Below are 24,337 nucleotides of genomic sequence, written 5' to 3'. Positions count from 1 at the left end.
AGTCTAATTTGATGTTGTGGACAGTTAAATTATTTGAGTCAACTAGATTTAATTCTTCTGATTATTGTAAAACCAGTGTTTCTGGTCCTAGTGAATTAGGGTGGCTTCGTACGTTCTTTAGTTCAGATAAATAATGACCCTGTGACTTATTCCTAGTCGCTAAAATTATCTAAGCCAGAAACAAGTGCACGTTAATGACAGGGAAAGAGCTATCGTGAACAGACATGGTTTATGAGCTCGGACACCGGCGGGGCTACTCCGATGTCTGAATCATAGACTGAAGCGGGTCATAACGTCTTGGATGAAGGTAGTTAGAGCTTAGACGAATCTTTCTCGCTCCCAGCTTAAACAAAAGTTCTCTATATTCTTATTTGCGGTAATACCCAGGAATTAGAGGCTTTTCAGACCCGTGAGACGGAGAGCTGGTCAGTATCCAGTCCGCTGGAGGTTAGGAGGAGTTAGGCGCGTGGCTGAGTACTATGCATTAACAAAAGGTATCTGCAATTTCAACAATACTTTTACTCAGTTAAGCATTTATTTAAGTGCATTATGCATAAAAACTGATCTCAGTGATTGTACAATGTTGCAAAACATTTATTCAAAGTTTTTGGAACTTAAAAACACTGTCTGCATCACAAAATACAACAGACAAAAATTAAGAAAAGATTTAAAATCAATTTTAACATCTGGGAAGCAATTTGAACAAATTATCTGGCTTCACACATTTGAAATCTTAAGTGTCAGCTGTTTTAAACAGACATTTGATTAAGTACATTTGTTGATGCATAAAATGCATACATATAGAAAAACATGCATACATAACATGTATGTATGTTAGCATGCACGAGAAATATGAGGTTGCCAGGGCCAAAATAAAAAGCTGGTAAAGCATAGAATCGAACTTGTTTACGGAACCTGAAGCTCAGTGCTGCCATCTGCTGTTAGTTCCGCTGCAGCGTTGCATCATGTTGTGTGCTCTGAATAAAACACAGCGCCCCTCGTGGACAGTATAGGAACTGCAGATTTTCAATTAAACGAAGTATATATTTTTTCATGAATAATGATAATGCATTTAGCCCCCGGGCCAGACTAAATCGTTCGGCGGGCCGGTTCCGGCCCGCGGGCCGTACGTTTGACACCCCTGCTAGAGGGCTCTTTAGCCTTGCACTGAGCTTTGACTTCTTTATTTTTTGGGAAGATGTCTGTGTTTCAGAAAGCATTTTTGCCGTGACTGATTGGTTCATTCTTTCTGTGTGGAGTGGAGAGGTAAGCTGACGCAGAACCGAGCTCTGTGTAACCAGGAAACAGCGGGTATGGGAGCTGCAGCAGACAAAACACTACTGAAGCTACTTTATATCTTTATGTGGCGACACTAGATGGAATTTTGTGGAACTTTAGTTTTAATAGATTGCTCAACAACGCCACCCTGGGAATTTCACCCAGAGAATATTACCTTTTGTTTAAGGCACACAGGTTACAAAAACCATTTATTAAATTATTTTTTTTAAATGTTCTTTTTAAAACCAGTTTAAGAGGAAAGTCAGGAAAGGAACAATACAAATAACCAAAAAAAAAAAAAGAAATTTTGTGTAATTATAGCAAAAGAGAAATGCAACCAGGTTTCAATTGCGATTGGCAAACAACTATTAAAAGCACACAACCCACATAGCGCCTCTTTAGCAGTATGCTTTCAGTGATGTTTGCCTTCATTTTTTGAATATTGCTGCAGGAATGATGGCAGGGTGACATATGCTACATAGTGGGAAAAGTGATTTTTGTATTTTTGGTCTTGGTTGTATTTTGCATGATTATATTGTGTTGTAGTTTTTTTCCCCTTTAAACTCCTCAAAAACAGCTTGAACCGAACCCTGGTTATCTAGTAAGGAGGCGGAGTGCAGTATTCGGTTGCTCATACAGGTATCTGCAAAGACTAATTGAGGCCAGGTAAACGGAGCTAAGGCATAAGGAACAGCAGGACAGACAGTGGGCGACTGAGACCGATGCGCTTCAGGACAAGGAGTGAGTGGAACCCACACGCTGGGCGCAGAGTCTGGAGGAGGTGGACAGACGGCCCAGCACAGATGATCAAGGCAAAGGGAAACCTCTGCCCACCCCTGTGAGCAGTGCTCCATCTCAATCTAAAATGATCGGATTGGAGATTACCACTGGAATTTCCCTGTTTCCTTCTAGTTGGTTCGGGCTGTAGGTGATGTGGCACACCTGAGGAGTGGAGTGGTGCTAGAATGTCATGGGATCAACTGTATGCAGGGAGGAGGAATACACTGCAGACAGATCACTCCAATCTGAGACAACACAGCAAGCGGGTCTCAATCAGTGACTCCCTGTACCAAAAGTGGTTCGTCATCTGGTGACTTTTAAAGACAATTGTTGGACTGTGAAATTGAAATTGTTTAGAGTCCACTGTTAATGGAAATAAATGATCTTGAACTTGATTGTTCTTTGCGTTTTGAGTTGCTTGCTCCTCCTTGTGTGTAGGACTTGGCTTGGGATCTTACACCATGAAATTAGCATATCACTATAATATTTATGTTTCCGGGCAAATTTTATTTATTTTTTTCTACCAGTATTATAGTGAAGGTTGTGATATGGACCAACCTGTCAGGTATTTCTGCAGCTGGCAGTAGGACCACTGGGAGGAGATGGAGAAGCCTGATGTTTTCACAGATGATCTGTCTCATGGTATTCTGGTACCACATTTGTTTTTTTTCACAAATATGTAAGACATTTTTAATAAAGGTTACCTACTGCAACTTTAAATATGTTTGATATTTAACAGTACATTATATATGTGTAAATAATATATTGTCACACTCCAGAATAAGACATAGAGTTGTAAAGGTTTATGTGCTTGAGTCAGTTACCTTTATATAGTTCACCATATAGTAAAATGAATTCTTATGCAGATGATTCTCAGTTATATCTATATGTGAAGTCTGTGGGGAGTAATTTTGTACATTTAAAAAGTTGAATTTAAACCATTTTTAACACAGATAAAGACAAGTTCAATTGTATATCAAAAGACTAGAACTGGGAGTGGACGTACTTTCTTTTCTATCAAATGAATATGAATTAATAAATCTGTTTGTGTTTAACTTAACAGTACAATAAAATTAAAATGGGCTTTATATTAACTCTAAATCTGACCTGTTTGACTTCTGCAAAGACCTCTTGTATAACTTATGTTGTGAATTCCCACTATATACACTCACTGGCCACTTTATTAGGTACATCTGTCCAATTGCTCATTAACACAAATGTTGAATCAGCCAATCACATGGCAGCAACTCAAAGCATTTAGGCATGTAGACATGGCTGAGACAATCTGCTGGAGTTCAAACCGAGCATCAAAATAGGGAAGAAAGGTGATTTATGTGACTTTGAAAGTGGCATGGTTGTTGGTGCCAGATGAGCTGGTCTGAGTATTTCAGAAACTGCTGATCTACTGGGATTTTCACACACAAGCATCTCAAGGATTTACAGAGAATGGTCAGAAGAAGAGAAAATATCCAATGAGTGGCAGTTCTGTGGGCACAAATGACTTGATGATGCCAGAGGAGACTGGCCAGACTGGTTTGAGCTGACAGTAACAGTAACTCAAACAGCCACTCGTTACAACTGAGGTATGCAGGAGAGCATCTCTGAACGCACAACACATTGAACCTTGAGGCGGATGGACTACAGTAGCAGAACACCACACCTGGTGCCACTCCTGTAAGTTAACAGAGGCTACAATTCGCACAGGCAAAATTGGACAATAGAAGAGTGGAAAAACGTTTCCTGGTCTGATGAGTCTCTCCTGTGACATTCGGATTAGTATGGTCAGAATTTGGCATCTACAACATGAAAGCATGGATCCATCCTGCCTTGTGTCATCCCTTTATTACCACAGTGTACCCATCTTCTGATGGCTACTTCCAGCAGGATAAAGCACCATGTCATAAAGTGTGAATCATCTCAGACTGGTTTCTTGAACATGTCAATGAGTTCACTGTACTCAAATGGCCTCCACAGTCATCAGATCTCAATCCAATAGAGAACCTTTGGGATGTGGCGAAATGGGAGATTTGCATCATGGATGTGCAGCCAACAAATCTGCAGTAACTGCATGATGTTATCATGTGAAATGGACGAGACTCTCTGAGGAATGTTTCCAATACCTTGTTGAATCTATGCCACGAAGGATTAAGGCAGTTCTGAAGGCAAAAGGGGGTCCAACCCAGTACTAGTAAGGTGTACCTAATAAAGTGGCCGGTGAGTGTAAATCAACAGAATTAAGTAAATCCTTCCCACATAGCAGACCTACACAAAAAACTCTTGCAAACATAATAATCTAATCACTGCATATGCCCACAAAAAGACTTTCAAAGATTTGTTTGAAGATAATTGCAGAAAGTACATTTTTACATTTCACATGTGGCAGTTTTATAAAAAGTGGATGGCTGTGGTTAAATGGTATGAAGTAAAGAAAGCTTAGTTGGATCCATGGTTTTCCTGTTCATCTGCTTAAATGCTGATTCTGCATGAGCTTGCCCACCCACTCCTATGCCCAACTCAGTTGTAGACCATGTCGTAAAAAAATTTAAACGTTCTGTGAGGCACATTGGTTAATATTTGAAAAATGGAATAGAGTACAGATTATTTACCTTTCAGCAGTTTTATGTCATAAGTCCTATATGTTTGTACCTAAAAGGTACTAGAGGAACTAATTATTTGAGGGTGACCTTGTCTTCTTGACAGTTGCTGCCAAAAGCTATAAGCTATCATGTATGAACACAAAATTAGTCATATGAATACATAAATACCTCTCTGAATAGCCATCCCAAATAAATGACACACTTTGTCCAGGTATTAAAATGATATTGCGCCATAAATGAAAGTTCAACAAAGTAAAATCAGGTGCATTTCCATAAATTTCCCTAATGGACTAATTTGTTTTAAACAAAGGACAAATTTTGCACAATATTGCTGCTTTCATCCCAAGGTCCCTGATTTTCATATAAAAGTCTTATTTGGAGGCACTCAGTGACTTGGCAGACAAAGCAGTGTTGGTCAAGAGCATTGCTGGCTCGATACTCATCTTTGGCTCTGTATGAAAACCGCATTGGGGAACAAAAATATTCAACAAATGAGAGCAGGCTGAAAGGAGCAACAGTAATGAGCTAATCAGGCTCAACTACTGCTACATTCTACTTGTGTTTACGTTTTATTTTTAGGTATTTTGAGTGCAAAAGTAAATGAGTTTTACTAGAGCCTTGAAGGATTATCTGGGAGGAAAGTCCAGCAAAAAAAGAATTGCGATAATGAAACTTTAGGAAACAGAGATAGCTTAGGTTTAAAAAAAAGTCAACCCACCAAATGAAACCATCCAAGTCCTATTCCACTTTAAAAATAATTTTTTTCTGTAATTCAGTAATTAAAATACTGTCAAGTGAATCAAAAAGTAAGCATGCCAATTCAGAAAATCTTTGTTTTCTGTTGTTTTCTGGATAGTTTTGTGTTTTTGTCAAATCAAAATGTTTAGATTTGACATCACCTGTTATTTGATATATGTTCTATTAATAGCTTCACTTATAAATTCAACATTAATTTGACGACCATTCATGACCTTTGTCTCCTCCTTAGCAGGATCTGCTTTATGTTTTACCTTACTTTATTTTTGTTTGGTTTGTTTTTACCAAGAGCTTGTCCATGTTGTTTCATTTATTTGAACTTTGTTATTGACCCACCTGGCCTTTGTTTGCCAATTACCACTCAGCCTGTGGTCCATCTGTTTGGGTTTCCTGACTGGCTTGTCTATACATTTCTATTGTACTCCATCAGTTTTACCTGCTACAGAAGCACATTAGCTATTTCTGATGCTTACATTGCATTCATGTGGCAAATCTTATTCCTTTTTTTTCTTGAGTATGTGTATTTGTGTTCATGGTTGTTTATTATGTGTCTCTGTGATGCCCTCTTATGGACTAGCAGCCTGTCCAGGGTAAACATCCCTCACCTCCTTACCCAATAACTGCTGGATAATAGCATCAGCTCATCATATCCAAGGATATGCTGGAATAGAAAACAGGATGTTTTTATTAAAAGAACATAATATCACATTAATTTAATTTCTCCTTTTGAAACACTTTGCTTATTCTGAACAAAGACATTGACAGCTACTGTTTGGTGGCAACTTAAATTTTTTTATTGTTTTAAATTTTTGTCTCCCTGAAATAAAAGTTAGCATAATTTCTCACTCTTTTACTTGATTGACCAGAATTTACTTAAGTGGACTCAATACACCTATGTATATCTAATTTAATTCTCACAATCCTTTTTATTTAACTTATAACTTAATTAACTTCATCTCATGATGTGTATTAGTGGATCCAAATGCATCAGGCAAGACTGAAAGTCCTGTTGTGTATTTAATGAAGAAAAAAGAAAACAAGGAACCAACTTACAAAAAAGCCAAAAACAGGAGACATAAGAATGTACAGCTGAACCAGGGAGTAAAGATGAGGAGAGGTGACGTGACAAAATGGCAACTGATAACAGAAACACAGAGGCTTAAATATGCGGAGGTTCAGCGTGAGAACAAAAGACCAGGGCTGATGAGTTAACTGAAAACAGGTGTGAGTAGTAGCGCTGGAGTCAACTGAGGGTAGAGGAGAAGGTGGCACAGAGGAGCAGGAAAGATACACAAGGGAGCAGGAAATAATTCTAACACTAAAGAAAGCACTAGAACTAAATGAAGATGATAAACTAGAAAGAGACAAAGACAGGATGGGAACTATGAAAGAACCAAACAGAAACAAAGCTGATAAAACAATAATAAAAACTAAGGATCACAGAACTAGAATAACTAGAAGGACTAAGCAAAGAAATGATCTAACTCAGTGTTTCTCAACCCCAATCCTCACCGCCCCCCTGCTCTGCATGTTTTAGATGTGCCTCTATTCCAGAACAGTTGATTCAAATGATTGCATGACCATCAAGTACTGCAGAAGCCTGTTAATCACCCAGAGATACAATTCAGGTGTGTGGCAGAAGGGAAATACATAATACATGCAGGACAGAGGGGCGGTGAGGACCAGGGTTGAGAAACATTGATCTAACTAGAGTCACTAAGGAACAATAGACGTAAACACATACTTTAAAGAACTAAACCTAGAGAAACAAGATAACTAGAACACTACGAGGGTCTGAAATAAAGAAACACAAGAATGAGAAAGATCTAACAAGAAATCAGTAGCAACAAATAATCAAGAAGTGTTAAACAAAAAGGTGAATTAAGACATAACTGATAAAGAGGACCAGAAAAAACATAGAGCACAAACCAAACCCAAAAACCCAGTCTTAACACTTCATTTAACAAGAAGCATCTACAAAAATGTACAATATTTGATTCAAGACAAAGTTGAGTTTTTAGAATAATTCTCAAATGCATAAATACGTCTTGTTCTTTTCTCAAATTGCACAAATTTCACTCAACTTGCGCTCAGAAAAAAAGAGTAGTTTCTAAAAAAAAGACTTTATAGATTTGCCTGAGAACATGTCATGAAGTCATGCTAAAGTCTGACTTTAGCATGAAATGAGCAGAAGAGGAGATGACTCAGAGAGCTGACCAGGATCTGTGTACTCCTGGGAGGACAGAATAGAGGTTCCTGGTTAACTAGCTCAGGGTAGCTTTGTGAAAGAACTGGGGAGGAGTTCAGCTGGAAACGAAACAGATACAGACCCACAAAATAACAGGTGCCCCTCCCCAACTTCAGCTGGTGCCACTGTGAACCATGAACCCTGACTTGACCTTGTGTATAAAGACCTCTCTCTCACTGTCTCTGCCTGGGTCTCTCACCCTTCCCCCTCCATTTTCCTCCTGTCGCTCAGCTTTCCCAAAGCGAGTCCCTTCAAAGAGCTGAGTAGCACTTCAGGGCAGCACTGAGAGACTGGAGAGAAAGGGAGGTGCAAGTGTTACTGTACTTGCTGTAGCGGAAACAATTTGGAAATAAATCATGCTTTTTTTGAAACCCTTGAGGCACCTACATCTTTCTATCTATTTTTCTCTCTCTCCCTCTATTTGTGAGGGAGGTGTGGGGTGACACTAAATTAGCATAAAGGAACAAGTACGACAACAGCAGACTGAAAGAGCTAACCAGTGGGTGGATGAAGTATGTAATTGAATGGGACTCTGTTGTAAATAATGGTGTGGGGTGGGACCTCATCCCCATCTGGTCTTTTTAAAGAATACCTTGTGGTAATTACCCCCCAGACAGCATTGTCGCACGCCCGAGCCGTCCGGCCAGGTGCCTGTAGTCCTGCTGCGTGGTGCCTTTCACTGGCACCGCATGCTGCCCGCATAAAATGGACCCAAGGTCACCACCCTGTTTTGTAAATTCCCACTCCAATATTTGAAATAGCTCAAAAACCCATGCAACTTGAAGTGGAAGCTTAGCAATATCAAATTTGTGTTGAAGTTTTTTGTTTCTTTGTCAAGATTCAAGATTGTTTTCCTTCAAAATTTTCCAATAATTCATCTTTCTAGATCTCTCGTTCTCACTCTCTCTCTCACACACACACACACACACACACACACACACACACACACACACACACACACACACACACACACACACACACACACACACACGAACGAACGAACGCACACACACACGCACAAATGACAGCTGGAATTTGAGGACAACACTGAGCATATTCTTGTTTCAATTACTTTTATTCAGCATTTGATAATAAATCCAGGATCTCTTCAGAGTTCCTTCTGCACTTCATGAAGAGCTCTTCTGTGTTCTGTGAGTATGCCTGGCTGCCCTCAAAGGAGAGTGTCTTTTCACCAGTCTTGACCCTCTTAAGGGACAAGACAAGTTCAGAGAATAGCTCTTGGAGACCTCCTTAGGGGTTCCACTCATTCTTTTCTTTTCTATTTTATTTGTGTCAATGCTGCTTATGGACAAGTGTGGGAAATTATTCTACCTTTCATATTGGGGGAGAGAGTTTGTTCACAACTTCTTGATATATAGATTTCAGAAGCTGGGTTTTAAAATATGTTGATATTTTTGATTAATTCTAGTGTAGTCAAATGCTGTTTGTTCCAGAGATATTTCAATCTGTAACTTTGGACAGCTGATTGGGTCTTTACATCAGAACAGTAGATTATGAAACGGCCAACTGTTATGCATTTTTAGAAATTGATTCCACAAGCAGTGCTCAACAGATGTTATTCTTATGTTTAGAATTTGTTTCTTATAAAAAGAAGTGCTGTAAACTCTTTTCTGTCTTCACTTAGCCCTCATAGAAAATCTAAGAGGTTAACGAGGCCTCCAGACATAAAAGACTTTGAGCTTATCACTTTACTCTTCAACCTAGAAGTGAAAGCATGCAAAAGACTGGTTAGCAAATATATAAAGTGTGTCATTGCTGTAATGACAAAGAAGTTTTTTTTTTATTGAGAGTGGCATTGACCCTTTTTGATATGACATTTTTGGTTGAAATGTAAATCAAGACATTTAAGTCAGGGTTGTATTTCACATTGCTCACACACCTTTTCAGTTGTGCTCAGAAATATTCTTTGAAACTGAGTGCTTTGCCACTCCAAAACACCAGCTTTGCTAAACTGAAGCCACTTATTTGGCAGAATTATTAGGGTCATTGTCCATTTGGAAAACCCATTTGTGTCCAAGCTTTTACTCCCTGGTTTATATCTTGATCTGGTGCATTAGTATCTCTACATAATATTACTCATAAAAAGATTTTGTAAAGATCACCAGACTTTCCTGTTGCAAAACATCCACACAACATGACACTTCCACCTCCTTATGTTGCAGTATAAGTTTTCCTTTCTTTATTCTTGCAAATGTAATGTTGGTCATTACTGAAAAACTTTAACTGGTTCATCAGCCCTCAAAACATTTAGACAATGATGTCTTTGACCCTGAGTACATTTGCAACCTGTTATCTGTCTTTGTATGTTCCTTCTGGAGAAATTACTTTTCCATCTCTGAGTGGCATGTGTTAATGACACTCTAAGCAGGTCTTCTTCTGTTGTCATGGGACCGTATCAGTGAGTCAGTTGTCAAACATTCATCTCTGGAACAGAGAAGCTGTCTTCTTCCTGAACAGTATCATCATTAAATTTTTTAACATTAGACTATTTAATCTTCAGAAATCTGAAGCAGATAGAAATAATTTTGGTAATCTGAGTTAATGTCAGCCAGTGAGAAAAAATTATATGTGTCTTTCACATAAAATGTAAGCAAACATGTGGTTTCAGTAGTGTAAAGGGATTTTAATTATGTGTATGACGATAAAATGTAAATAGATGTGTATTTTTTGTCATTTCAGAAATGAAAAAAAAAACTTGAATAAATAAACAACACATTTAATGCTGACAATGACATAATTTACACCATTTACATACATTCATATTCATATTTTTGTTAAAATAATTTTTAATTAGCAAATATTAAAGTGAACTTGGTATTTTGACATGCAAATATATCTACTGTGTTTCCTTTGGATTACAATCAGTTTTACATTAAGCAAAAGCTCTAAAGGGACATTGATTAAAAATAGAGAGGAGAAAGCCTAGAAACCTACATGCAGGCTGAGTTTTCCACTGAAGCAGATGTCTATCTGAATATTTGAGCATGATGCTTAGGAGATGGCAGGCTGTCTCAGTGGCCTCTTGTGCCCTAACATCTGCTTAGTAGCTTTCTGCAGGGCCCTGCTGGATATTGAATATTGACAATCGTAAGGCATTTCTCAGGGGACAAAAGAATACACAGTAATAGTAGAGTGACTCTTCTAGTAGAGCCTAATAAATGTGTCAGGGAGCCTGACACATTTATGTATGCAAATATTTTTCTGATAGTATCAGGAGACTTGATGGCATGATAGATAGATAGATAGATAGATAGATAGATAGATAGATAGATAGATAGATAGATAGATAGATAGATAGATAGATAGATAGATAGATAGATAGCAAAAAATCAGAATTTTTTAAATATTTAAATAGACTTGTTACTAGTGTTAAGAAAAATATAGGCATCAACATATCAGATGAGTGTACCAGATATAAAAAGGGCATTATAGATAAAATGTATTACTATTATTATTATTATTATTATTATTATTATTATTATTATTATTATTATTATTATTATTACTTATAAAACATAAAAATCCACTTATATTTTGATGATGGTTTAGTTTATTTTGACGGGAAAGCTTCATGGAAAAGCAGTCAAATAAAACCGTTACCTGGTATTTTTTTTTGCTGATTCAGTGCAATAAACAAATCTGAGACATTTCTGTGATAGCTGTTTTCTTTAAAAAAAATTGCGGTTTTCATTTACAAATTGCACATATTTTACTAAAAATGTCATATTACAACTCAATGGTCATGCTCCTAAGGTTTTAAGTACCTATGGTAAAGAAGGGAAGTTCAAACACTGGAGAAAATGTTATGTCAATGAATAAACATACATATTACATGACTATTGAGTACTAACATAGTAAATTGCGCCAATGAGATGAGAGGGAATCAGGGATGACTGTAAATCCCACTTCTGTGCACTGAAAATCATTTTTTATGTTTTAAAAGTAGTGCAGCCAGAGATGCACATCTTTTCAGGAGGAGATAATAATAATAATAATAATAATAATAATTATTATTATTATTATTATTATTATTATTATTATTATTATTATTATTAATAATAATAATAATAATAATAATAATAATAATAATAATAATAATAATAATAATAATTATTATTATTATTATTATTATTATTATTTTATTATTTTATAATAATAAAATGTTATTATTATTAATAACATTTGCTATTATTATTATTAATAACATTTGCTATTATTATTATTATTATTATTATTATTATTAATAATAATAATAACAATTATTATTTCTCTTATTATATTATCATTATTATTACTGTGATAAAATGCTGTTTAGTCTTATTTCTTTTAGACAGATAGTGCACCCTCTGTTATTCGGCTGGTTTAAATAATCTGGACTAATCTCTTCCACCATTATTTGATCAATGTGAAACCAATGACTATGACAGTGTAAAAGAGTTTGGGTTTTGTTCTTTTCTCAACAAAGTAGATTATTGGTGTGGCACTATAAACAGGTATGCAGCCACTTTTAGCACATTCATATCTTTCATTCCATTTGAATGGGGATTAACCAAGTGTAAGATGGTTTCTAGAGGTACAACAGCAGGATTTTTTCAGTTAGTCAGTAGTATTCAGTTAGTATTCAGCATAAATTTGTCATGCATATTAGCAAAGTGTGCCATGAGTCACAGAAAGCTGTACATTTAGAACAAATGAATACAATCAATAATACACTCAAAAAGATTTTCTTGAACCAATGTATTTTTTGTGAAATTTCTTAAAAATAAATGCTTTTATAGTTTTAAGTGAAAATCAAAAAACAGAAATGAAGTTAGGAAAATAAATTAATCTTCACATTTTCTGCAGAAAAATACACTGCATTCATATCTATCAGCAGTGCGATGCAATAAAAGAAAACATTTGGATTAAGTTCTTTTTATAATGATAGTCCTTTTTCACTTTTTTTCTTTATACTTATAATAATAGTATGTCATTCTGTCTGTAGAGAGCAGCATTTCAATTCTCTGTTTTAAAGAGATTTTCCAAGCAGATTTTCAAATTTTTGTGATTGTGAAAAAGTACGTGATATATGTCTTGACCATTATTTCAGCAATTATCCATTAGGAAAACAGAATAAATTTCAGGCAGGCAGGCAGGTTTTTTTTTTATTTTATTTTTTTATGTTTTCCATGTTGTGTTTTCTAAAGGGCCTCAGTGACACATTTTTACAAGCGAGGATGAAATCTTGATTACACACTGACCGTGAGCCATTTTAACCTTTGATCTCTATCCAGAAAAGGAGAGAATCAAAGGGACAAAAAAGAAACATACTATTTACTGCTCTTTATTGATTCTACTGGGGTGCTGAAAAGGTCTTCGGGCATGCCCTTGCCAAAGGATACTAATTTACTCGATCAAGTCTGTCGGAATATCGACTGTGAGGAGGCTGAGCTCCTGCCATTGTGTTTGCTTCAGCAGGGAGCTGGTCTGTAAAACAGGATTACGAGAGGTCAGACAGCCAGTGAAAGGATGTCCATCACTTTCTGGGGGCCAACTCAAAGGGGCGGGGCCTAGAAGACATGATTAAGTTGTTGAGGAGCAGCAGGGAGGGCACGCTGCAGCCTTACCCTTCCAGAATCCACATGCAGATTTGCAGTCTGTTAATCTGTGCGTTTCATGGTTACATAGACACAAATGGCTTTGTTGCAATTACAAAAGGTAATGAAGGAGGACTTATACAAAAGAAACAAAAACTCTTGAATGAATTGTTTTAAAATGTGCTAAATTATTTTCTAACATCCATCTAGCTTTATTTTTGCTGATGTTTCTCCTAAATTCTGATAATATAACAACTATAAATTCTATACAAAATAACATAAGATCAGGTCAGATTAATTTGCATGAAAACATACACGATTGTTAATTGAAGCAAGGAAAATATCACGTCTGTGTTCATGTCTCTTGACTGGATTCTTATTAAGAATTGTTCAGAACGAGGAGCTCCTCCTGGATGTTCCTCGTTCTAGATTGATCTGTCAGGGAGAGTGTGCCCCAAAACTCTAAAATAACCTTCCATTATCAAGGCAGTTGTCAATAACTGCATTTATATCACAACTTAACACACATTTTTAAATGTATGACATTTGTGTTTTCAGCTGAACACATCACAAATATGGACCTGAATTAAGTCTTTAATCTTCCAATTAAAACTATTGGAGACCTGTATAACAAGCCTTAAAGGGCTAAAGAAATGTAAATTAAACCAGGGGAGATTTTTTTCTGGGTCTTCCACTTTGCTATGCCATTATTTCTGAAAAGCAAAAATGTCCAAATGTGTTAAAATTAAATATTTCACATACAGATCACTTCAAACCAAGATGGTGGTGATGATGATGGGTGGGGGTCCGAATTCTAACATGCCGCTTGCCAGCCTTGAGACAGGAACACTCCTTTCTGTGTCCTGCCTCCCAAGCAAGGTGTTCATCCTTTCACCAATTTTATCAGTAAATAAATCATGACAGTATGAAGAGCAATGTGCAACAGGACTAGAGATTGGATAACAGTCCGAAAGGCGTGGCAGACTCTAAAATATTAATGATCCTGATTACTTTCTGCCTTAGCGACAAAAGCTTCTGAAATGCTTCATGACTGGGATGGGCTGCGTTTCAGAGGAGCTGCCATGAAACACATTTAAAATCAGAGGTCACTGCAGAGAAAAAAAGAGAACATATTATCACATCCTCACACATGTGGTCATCTCAGCTACTTTGTTAAATATATGTTGGGACTTTGTACCTTCCAAAATATTTATATATGGGGTATAAACTGAAAATGCTCACTAGTTCAAACTTTGGCAAAAATACATGTCTTCATTTCCAGATGGACTCAGTGAGAGAGAACAGACTTACTGCTTGCACTCACTGCTTCAGGTATCCAAGCAAAACTGAAAAAAAGCATCATCTAGTTGTGGAGACAAAAAGTTGCATTTACAAATTTTAAGTCTTACAAAGTAAAAACAGATAAATGTGGCTCTTTCAGTGTTGAAGCACAATGCACTGTAGGACTAAGTTAACAATGGCTCATGAAACACTCATCAGTCATTTGTATGTTTCAGCTATGATAACATTTATGCAATAAAATGAGCTTAAATTTTACTAAATTAAATGAAAGAAACACATGGACACACAGAAATCTGTGTGACAGTTTTTTTACTGTGCCTTCAAGAAAATTCCCTGACAGTGTAGTTAAACTTGGCAGAAACATGTAGTGAAGTCAGTAGGTGCAGACAATCATCCTCAGGATGAATATCACTTTAACAGAGGGTGTTAATTTAGAGGAGGTTTCTATTTGGCATTGTGAGCTTCAAGTTTTTTTTCCTCCACAGACCCTTTTTGGGGGCCCCACTGCAGTCTCCAGATGCCTACTGAAAAGAGAAACATAATGTCCACAAGCCCCCTGACAGAACAGGGCCCCTCTGAATTATCACCCCACTCCTCCTGGCTAATTAAAATTTTGCTTGTAACTTATGTCAGCCATTTGAAGGCTGACAATTCCCTACCTCCCCCTCATTTTAATTTGTGGCACGTGCGCATAAATTGTTACAAAGACCAGTGGCAGGGATACCGGCACAAATTGAATCTTATCTTTAGCTGCTGTAAATGCTCTGCCTCGCTCTGGGAGGGGAAGCATCCTTTAGAGGTCCTTTACTCCACTGAGGACAAGTTGATTGATAAATGCCAGGGAGAATTTGTCAAAGCAGCTAGACTGCCCCTAGTAGCATGTCAATATGGTTCATTTAGACTCCCACCAGGCTGAGACTGCCTGTTGAGAGGACATGCTACAGAGACCAGTAGGAAACTATGGGTTCATCCAGGCAGGCGATACTGTTGCTCTCTATATCGGTCACTGTGCCGCAAGAAAGAAAATGGCTAACTCTTGTATGGAGGGATAAAACAGCAGGGAACAGTTTGCTGCATGTGTATGTATGCATGCGTGTGTGTGTGTGTGTGTGTGTGTGCGTGGGTGTGTGTGTGTGTGTGTGTGTGTGTGTGTGTGCGTGTGCGTGTGCATGTGTGTGTGTGTGCGTGCGTGCGTGTGCGTGTGTGTGTGTTTGGAAATGGGGGGTGCATGTGTGTGAGTGAAAGACAGAGAGAGAGAAGGAAGAAAAAAGCTATGTGGGATACATAAGTGCTGAAGAGGAGGAGTGAGGGTGATACAGGGTTCAGCATGTGATTGGCTCGGCTCAGCTGGAGAAGCTTTTAGTCCATCTCCAAGCAGCCTTTAGGACAGATGCACTGCCCTGAGCCATAATGTGTGTCTTGCTTCAAATGACAAATGTCACAGTGTAGCATATTGCATTATATATTAAGTAGCAGCAGTCTCTAAGTTATAGGACGCTGCTGCTGCCTGCAGCACTTGTCGCTCTCTAAGCAGACTGTTTTACAACAGTAAATTAGATCCAGACCATAACTTGCTTTTTAATCCTCTCCTTAAATCAATCCCTTGTTTTGGTTAAATCTGGTTGTTAAAAAAACCTCCTTACTAACTATTTTTGTTTACCGATTTTCACAAGTTGACTTAATGCAAATGTTTACTGCTATTCTAACCTTTATAAACCATCTCTTTAATACCATTTTTTAAATTCAGAAAATATTCAGAAAATCTTGAATACATGTTATCATAGGTGACGTAATTTATATGTGAAACATGAGCACACACTAATAGAAATGTCTATAAGCAGAGGTGGGGAGTGCATAGTTACATTTACTCAATTGCAATTAATTGAGTAGCTTTTTTGAAAAAGTGTACTATTAGGAGTATTTTTATGCGCTACTGTTTACTTTTGCTTGAGTAGTTTTATTATGAAGTATTGCAACTCTTACTTGAGTAACAGTTCTGGAATCTCTACCCACTGAATGAAAAGCAAACCTTTTCTAATCGAAAATGAACCAGACAAGTACCTTGAGTATTTTCTTGGATGGCTAATTTTTATTTTTACTTGAGTAAAACTATGTTGAAGTAAGGCTACTTTTACTTGAATACAATTTTGGCTACTCTGCCCACCTGTGTCTATTTCTATTTAAAATTGACATTTGTGTTAATTTTTTTTACAGTACAATTGATTATTTCAGCTCCCAAATAGTATGAGAGAATGTAAGAAAATATAAAGTATTACATTTAAAATATTTAACATAAACAGCCAAATAATTTGAACTATTTATATTTAAATAGTTGTCACATATTGCACTTGTGTTTTTCTAATACTTTGATGTGCACAGAAAGTCATAGGTTAACATTTCCATTTACATGTTAACTTTTGTGTATGTAAGCTTTTGTAGACAAAATATTAGTGTTTAATTTTGTCAAAACTCTGCCTTTTTCTGAAAATGCAGCCTGAGATATGGCTTTCACATTGAAGGGTTCACATAGCATACTTTATTCTCCTGTCTACATCAGTTTAGAAACACAAACCACATTGTCCAGAAAACAATGGGAGCAAGCCCTCAGATGCATGTTCAGCACATATAAACCCATCTAGAAAATCCTGGACCACTGATCTTCTGTGGTTCATCAATTGTAAGCCCCACCCTACCTTTCGTCACTGATGGAAGAGGTAACTATCACTGTATATGAACATAACTTAATGTTTTGTAATTGAGACATGATAATGTGTAACTGATAAATGTATCTTGTTGGCTATAAATCAGTGATATTCACTTGGTTTTTAACCTTGTGTCCTAACTGTGACCCCTACGAAGCAAGGGAGCTTGCATCACAGCTTTCTTCCAAACAATTAGGCAGAGTTGATGTCACCTTAGCCTGAAAAGGTGGTGCCAGATTCAGGAGACTGACAAGAAAAGACTTTTTCACTGAAGGTCCCTCTTGGTGCATAAAGCAGATGGAGATAACATTTGACCTACATCAAGGTCTTTTCTGGTCATGTGCTCTACAGAGTTCTCAACAGAAGTGGAAAAAGCTCTAGGGAGCCACATGATGCAATGCTTTCTTTTCTTCAGCAAAAAATGACATTTATCTGAACAAAATATCGACCCAACAGGGTGTACTGATACATTCAGCCCAGTAGACCAGGTGTTTCTAAGACAAATGATATTAGATGTGATTTTATCTTGTTGAGAAAACTGGGAGGAAGAGTGTGTTTATGGGGAGTTTTGACTATTCTTCCAGAAGCTAATTTGTGAGGTCACATACTGATGTTAGACAAGAAGGCCTGGCTTTCAGTCTCCATGCAAATTCATCCCAAAGGTGTTCTATCAGGTTAAGGTCAGGCCAATCAAGTTCATCCACACCAGACTCTGCCAGGCATGTCTTTATGGACCTTGATTTGTGCTCTGGTGCACAGTCATGTTGGAAGAGGAAAGGGCCAGCTCCAAACTGTTCACACAAAGTTGGGAGCATGGAATTGTCCAAAATGTCTTGGTATGTTGAAGCACTCAGAGTTCCTTTCACTGGAACTTAGGTGCCAAGCTCAGCTCCTGAAAAACAATCCGTTCTGACCTTGTGCCATCAGTTTACATGGTTTATCACTTTGTCGTGGCCTTCTATCTTCCAAAAACCAAAATTCCAACAAAGGCCGTGAGTGGTAACAGGTGGTTTGATTTGAACACACTTGATTTGTTTTGAAAAAATATATTCTTTATTTCTTGTAAAAAATAGCGACAAAATAATTACTAAAAACGAAAGTAAACTTAATTTGACGTTTCAAGTACGAAAAAGTGGTAAAAAAAAATCATTTACAAAAACCTCCCGTCAACACACCAAACATTTGCCAAACAATGCCTCCACCAAGCACCCGGAGTGTTTTTAATTACTCAAAATAATGGGAGGGTCTAACCATTTACCAACATAATCTAATCAATTCAAATATACAAATTAATTACAGATTTTGGATCTAAACTAACTTAAATAAATTCTAACTTCCCAAAATAGAAAACTAAATTAGTAGAAACTACAATTCACAAAATTTGCATAAATGACCACAACACACTTGGTGGCTGAGTTGCTGTCATTCCCATGCAGCTGACAGTCGACTGTGGAATATTTAGAAGCAAGGAAATGTCACGACTGGATTGCACAGGTGGCATCCTATTACAGTTTCACGCTGGAATTCACTGAGCTCCTGAGAGCGACCCATTCTTTCACAAATGTTGTAAAAACAGTCTGCATGACTAGGTGCTTCGTTCTATACACCTTTGGCCATGGAAGTGATTGGAACACCTGATTCCGATAATTTGGATGGGTGAGCAAATACCTGTGACAATATAGTACACACACACACACACACACACACACACGCACACACACACACACACACACATATATATATATATATATATATATATATATATATATATATATATATATATATATGTATATATAGGAACAATAGCAGACATAGAGCACAATTACAAGTACCTGGGAATACCACAAGCAAATGGCAACCTCGATGAGGTCACAAGGAAAGGAGCCACAGCCAAATACCTCCAATGAATAAGGCAAGTCCTGAGAAGCCAGCTCAATGGCAAGAACAAGATCCGTGCAATAAACAGCTTTACCTTACCAGTAATCAGATACCCTTCAGGAATAATTAGCTGGCCAAAGGAGGAGATAAACACCACAGATGTTAAGACTCGGAAGCTACTAACCATACATGGAGTGTTCCACCCCAAATCCAGCACCCTGAGACTGTACACGAGCCGCAAGGAAGGAGGCAGAGGACTAGTGAGTGTGAGAGCCACTGTCCAGGATGAAACATCCAAGATCCATATATACATCAAGGACAAAGCCTCAACAGACGATGTGCTCAGCGAATGTCTCAGACAATGGAGGTACCATCATGGGAGAACAAGCCCCTACATGGGATGTACCACGACAAATAACTGAAGTGGCTGATATCAGGAAATCCTACCAATGGCTGGAAAAAGCTGGACTCAAGGACAGCACAGAGGCCCTCATCCTGGCCGCCCAGGAACATGCCCTAAACACCAGAGCAATAGAGGCTCAGATCTACCACACCAGACAAGCTCAGAGAATGAGAGAGACCACCCGCAGAGGGTGAGAAGGGAATTTCTTTTTTAATATAACAATTTTATGGTTGGTCTTAAGACCAGTCAAAAAATTGCAAGAATTTGCATTTTGCACTATTGGATCTTAAGAAGGTTCTAAGTAGAGCTTCACAATGTTAAAGGAAAAAATCAGCGCAAGAGACAAGAACTTTTGAGCGGGGAATTTTCTGAAAACTGCATTTACACTCAAACATGATTTTTTCAGCTGATCAAAAGTTTAAGACCATAATCTTTAAAAGCCAAAAGCTGTGCAAAAATCTGGATTCCATGTCATTTACTGTCAAATCTTTACACTGTCAAGACCTCCTGATGGCAAAAGCAAAAAAGCTCACTGACTTTGAATGTGGTAGGATTGTTGAGCTGCATAAGCAAGGCCTCTCACAGCGTGCCATCGCTGCTGAGGTTGGACACAGTGAGACAGTCATTTTGCATTTTTAAATGATCCCAAGGGTTATGGAACAATCCAATGTTACTGGCATGACAAGGAGATCCCACCTGAGATGTTTTCTACACGGCACAGTGGTGGGGGCGCCATCATGATTTGGGGTGCGTTTTCTTTCAATGGAACAATGGAGATTCAGGTTGTGCAGGGGCGTCAAACAGCAGCTGGCTGTGTGGAGATGTTGCAGGGGGCATCCCTCATGACTGAGGGCCCTCGTCTGTGTGGTAATGACTGGGTTTTTCAACAGGACAATGCTGCAGTTCACAATGCCTGCCTGACAAACAAGTTCTTCCAAGAGAATAACATCACTCTTTTGGACCATCCTGCATGTTCCCTGGATCTAAATCCAATTGAGAACATTTGGGGATGGATGGCAAGGGAAGTTTACAAAAATGGACATCAGTTCCAGAGAGTGGATGCCCTTCGTGAAGCCATCTTCAACACTTGGAGCAACGTTCCCACTAGCCTCCTGGAAACACTGGCATCAAGCAACGATTGTTTGAAGTCATCAACAAGAATGGTGGAGCTACTCATTACTAAGTCCTTTTTTTGACACTTTGATTTCTGTTTTGGGGGGTTTTCGGGGTTTTTTGAGCTATGGTCTTAAACTTTCGATCAGCTGAAAAAATCATGTTTGAGTGTAAATGCAGTTTTCAATTAATTCCCCGCTCAAAAGTTTTTGTCTCTTACGCTGATTTCTTCTTTTAACATTTAACATTGTGAAGCTCTACTTAGAACCTTCTTAAGATCCAATAGTGCAAAATGCAAATTCTTGCAATTTTTTGACTGGTCTTAAGATTTTGATCAGGAGTGTATCAGTGTTGTATATGACCAAGTTGAGTATATATGCTAAATCTACTTTTTAAATTCATTTTAACCTGGCAAATTGAAATTAATTAGCCTTTACTCAGGATCTGGCATAACACTGCTTATTATGGAAGCTGTACTTGTTTTGGTCTGATAGAGACATTGTGGAAAATTTGGACAAATGAAGGAACAAAAGTTTTCCATATTTAGCTGGAGTGTACATCTTTAACTTCAAAAACAATTGCACAATTAAATGGTTCTATATTTTTGACTGTCATGGTGTTGCTGCATTGCAACATAACATTAACATTTTACAATAGGCTGTGTTTTAGACAGACTTTGGCCCCATCCCCTTTATTTGTCCTCTGGCTTTGAAAGATAAAATAACTGGGTGTGGGAAGTTGAGGGGAAGACAGGAAGTAAAGCCTTCTTCTCTGCTCAGTCTAATTCTGTTTGCTGTCAGACTGAGGCACACTGCAATTATCAGACTGAATTGTGCCTGTAGACCATAATTTGTTTTTCCTTTATTTCATGAGGTTCTGGTAATTTAGTTTGTGCTATTAACATATGCCAATTAGATGTTATAATTACAGTTTTCACTGTATCACTTTTTGCTGTCACTGAAAAGATGTAATACTGCTATTAGGGGAGAACAGAGCCAACTTAATATTACCTATACAGACTTGCAGCTTTATTGTTTAGAAATCCAGAGGGTTGAAATGTGATGAATACATTTAATTCGGAAACAACTTAGATATAGCTAGAAAATGGATAAGAAACAGGAGTCTAGATTTAGATAACCTGTCATTAATCTATCAATTAATCATTCAAGTTTATTTGTATAGCACATTTCAACAACAAGGCAGTTAATAGTGCTTTATATAATAAAAAACACAGCAATACTGGTTGTATTTATTTATTGTCACTGATTTTATAAAAAAAACCTTTTTAGTCATGATTTAAAACATTTATTTTTTGTCAATATATTTCGGAGAGGCAATAATTTTTCTCAGATCTTTTACTATGTTTTCCTTCTTGCTTAATAAGTTATCTTGTGGTGGATTCTGTGTTTTACACATACGATTGGATTTCAATACTTTTACAGGCCCGATCATATAGGCATTAAAACTTAAGAATTTGTACCAGATTTAAGTACCGAACTGTTATCTTGAGAAACAATAAGACATAAATGAGACCTTAACTAGTCATTATGAAAGTAAATTAAATGGAAGTAAAAGTTGTAATAAAACTGAACTCAAATTAAACAGGAAGAAAACAGATAACTCATAAGAGTACCCATACTGGAAGCAAAAAAAAAGTGAAAAAGGAGCCAAAGCTCCTTCGACAACCTGTCGAAGGAGCCTGTAATGAAAGATTTGCTATAATTTGCAATAAAATTATTATAATTTTATAATAAAATTATAATTGCCCTTGTACAGACTGATCAGCTACTTTCATCTCAGTGTAGCCACATGAGAACAAGTGAATTTTGAAGAACTGCTGCTGAAATCGCTGCATTAGCTTAATTTTCCAATTGGTTGCTACAAACTCGTGACTATGTGTCAAATGATTACCAATCATAACTCCAAACAAGAGTTTGTATCTATCACTACTTTACATCATAATGACCTCTGCAACAGCATCAGTTCTTGACAAGAATATTGTGTTTAGAGATGTAGCATTCAGCTTCTATGCACCACAAATCTGGAACAATCTTCCAGAAAACTGCAAAACAGTCGAAATGCTAACTTCCTATAAATCTAGACTAAAAGCCTAGTTTAAAGTTTAGAATTGCTTTTGAAACATCACAAATGAAATGAAACGATCAACAATCTGATGTGTAACAAGGTATTTGACAAAATGTAATGCTTCAGTTGACTGTGTGTTCTATGACTTTGTATTTTGTGTTTTATAAACAAACACAACTGTTGAACTGTTTAAACTGCATTTTGAACTGCCTTGTTACTGAAATGTGCTATACAAATAAACTTGACTGATTGATTTATTGATTTTAACAGATTTAAAGAAAATCACAGGCTTCAAGGTGAGAAGTTTCAGTTATAAAGAAAGACTTATAATAATTATCTCAGACTAAAACAGACTCAATTGTGAAAACCTGTTTAAAACAAATCTGGTTTGCTTCCCTCTCTTAGTGTGGTTCAATGCAAATAAATTAACAGAGAAATCACACTAGAGCCCAGACACAAACCTCCGTAGTTACTTTGTAATGTTATTATTTTGTTCCTCCTTTCCCTTTCTCCTGCTATCATTCTCCATGTTCTCAACTCATTAAAGAGTTGTAACAAACTTTTGAGATTTGTTAAAAATGCCAATTATTTATTATTTTTTAAGGTTTTGTTGGCTCTAGTGGCCTTTATTTGAAAGTAGTTTGATAGGAAAGAGTGTGAAGACATGCAGCAAATGTCACCAGGCCAGGAATCAAACCTGCAACCACCAGCATGAGGACTAAGGCCTCAATACATGGTTTGCCCCTGTGCCACCACAACACCCAAAAATGCCAATTATTTTAAGACAAATCCTAGTTGGAAAAGTAAAAAAAAAATGTTAAAGCCACTAACCAGAACACTTGCATCAAACCAAAAACAACTGGGCACTGACTGTGGAAGGATAATGAGTTACAGCTGCCACTATGCACTTGGGTTAAAACTCACCTGAACTGAAAGCAGGGAGTGCTGCTGTCAGGAACCCTTGGTTATGTTACAAAAATCAGACCTTTATGAGCAGGAGAAAATGGGGTTGGAGTCCATAAAGTATTGAGCTTGTTTTGAAATGTTTTTTGTAGGTCATGATGGATTCCAAATTTCAGCCAGCTTTTTCACATCTACAGTATATGTTCATTGAAGCATGTTCATTGTTTGATATTATTCAGAAAGGAATCTTGAGTACTAATGACAGAAAGTCAACTGGTAAATTGGTGCATTTTTGTTTCCAGAAAGCCATCATTAAACTCAGCCCCACCCTGATAAATGCTGCTGTCACCAGGAGTCAGTGCTCACATTCCACACACTCCATACACAAATCAATATTTGTGGTGAAATACACTTCCCTTAGCCCTGATTAGTTAAATGACCCTTGTGTTTGTGTTCAGTCAGGACTTTGGTAGGCCACATGCTCAGCTGTGGCCTTTCCTCACAGTGAAGAATACCTACCATGCTTGGCAACCAGCACTTTACCATGTTTATTCATTCAGCCATAATGTTATCAGTTAAATTACCTATGTGGCAAAGTCAAATGCTAGCAAGATTTAAACATAAGTTAGCTATCAATATCAGTTTTTATTTTTAGGATTCTTTTCATGATAGCAGGACAAAAAGTATATATATAT

The sequence above is a fragment of the Poecilia mexicana genome, unplaced genomic scaffold, assembly GCF_051168715.1.
Source record: "Poecilia mexicana isolate PSO_F unplaced genomic scaffold, ASM5116871v1 scaffold_9, whole genome shotgun sequence".
Lineage (NCBI taxonomy): Eukaryota > Metazoa > Chordata > Actinopteri > Cyprinodontiformes > Poeciliidae > Poecilia > Poecilia mexicana.
Note: the sequence above shows the minus strand (reverse complement) of the source record.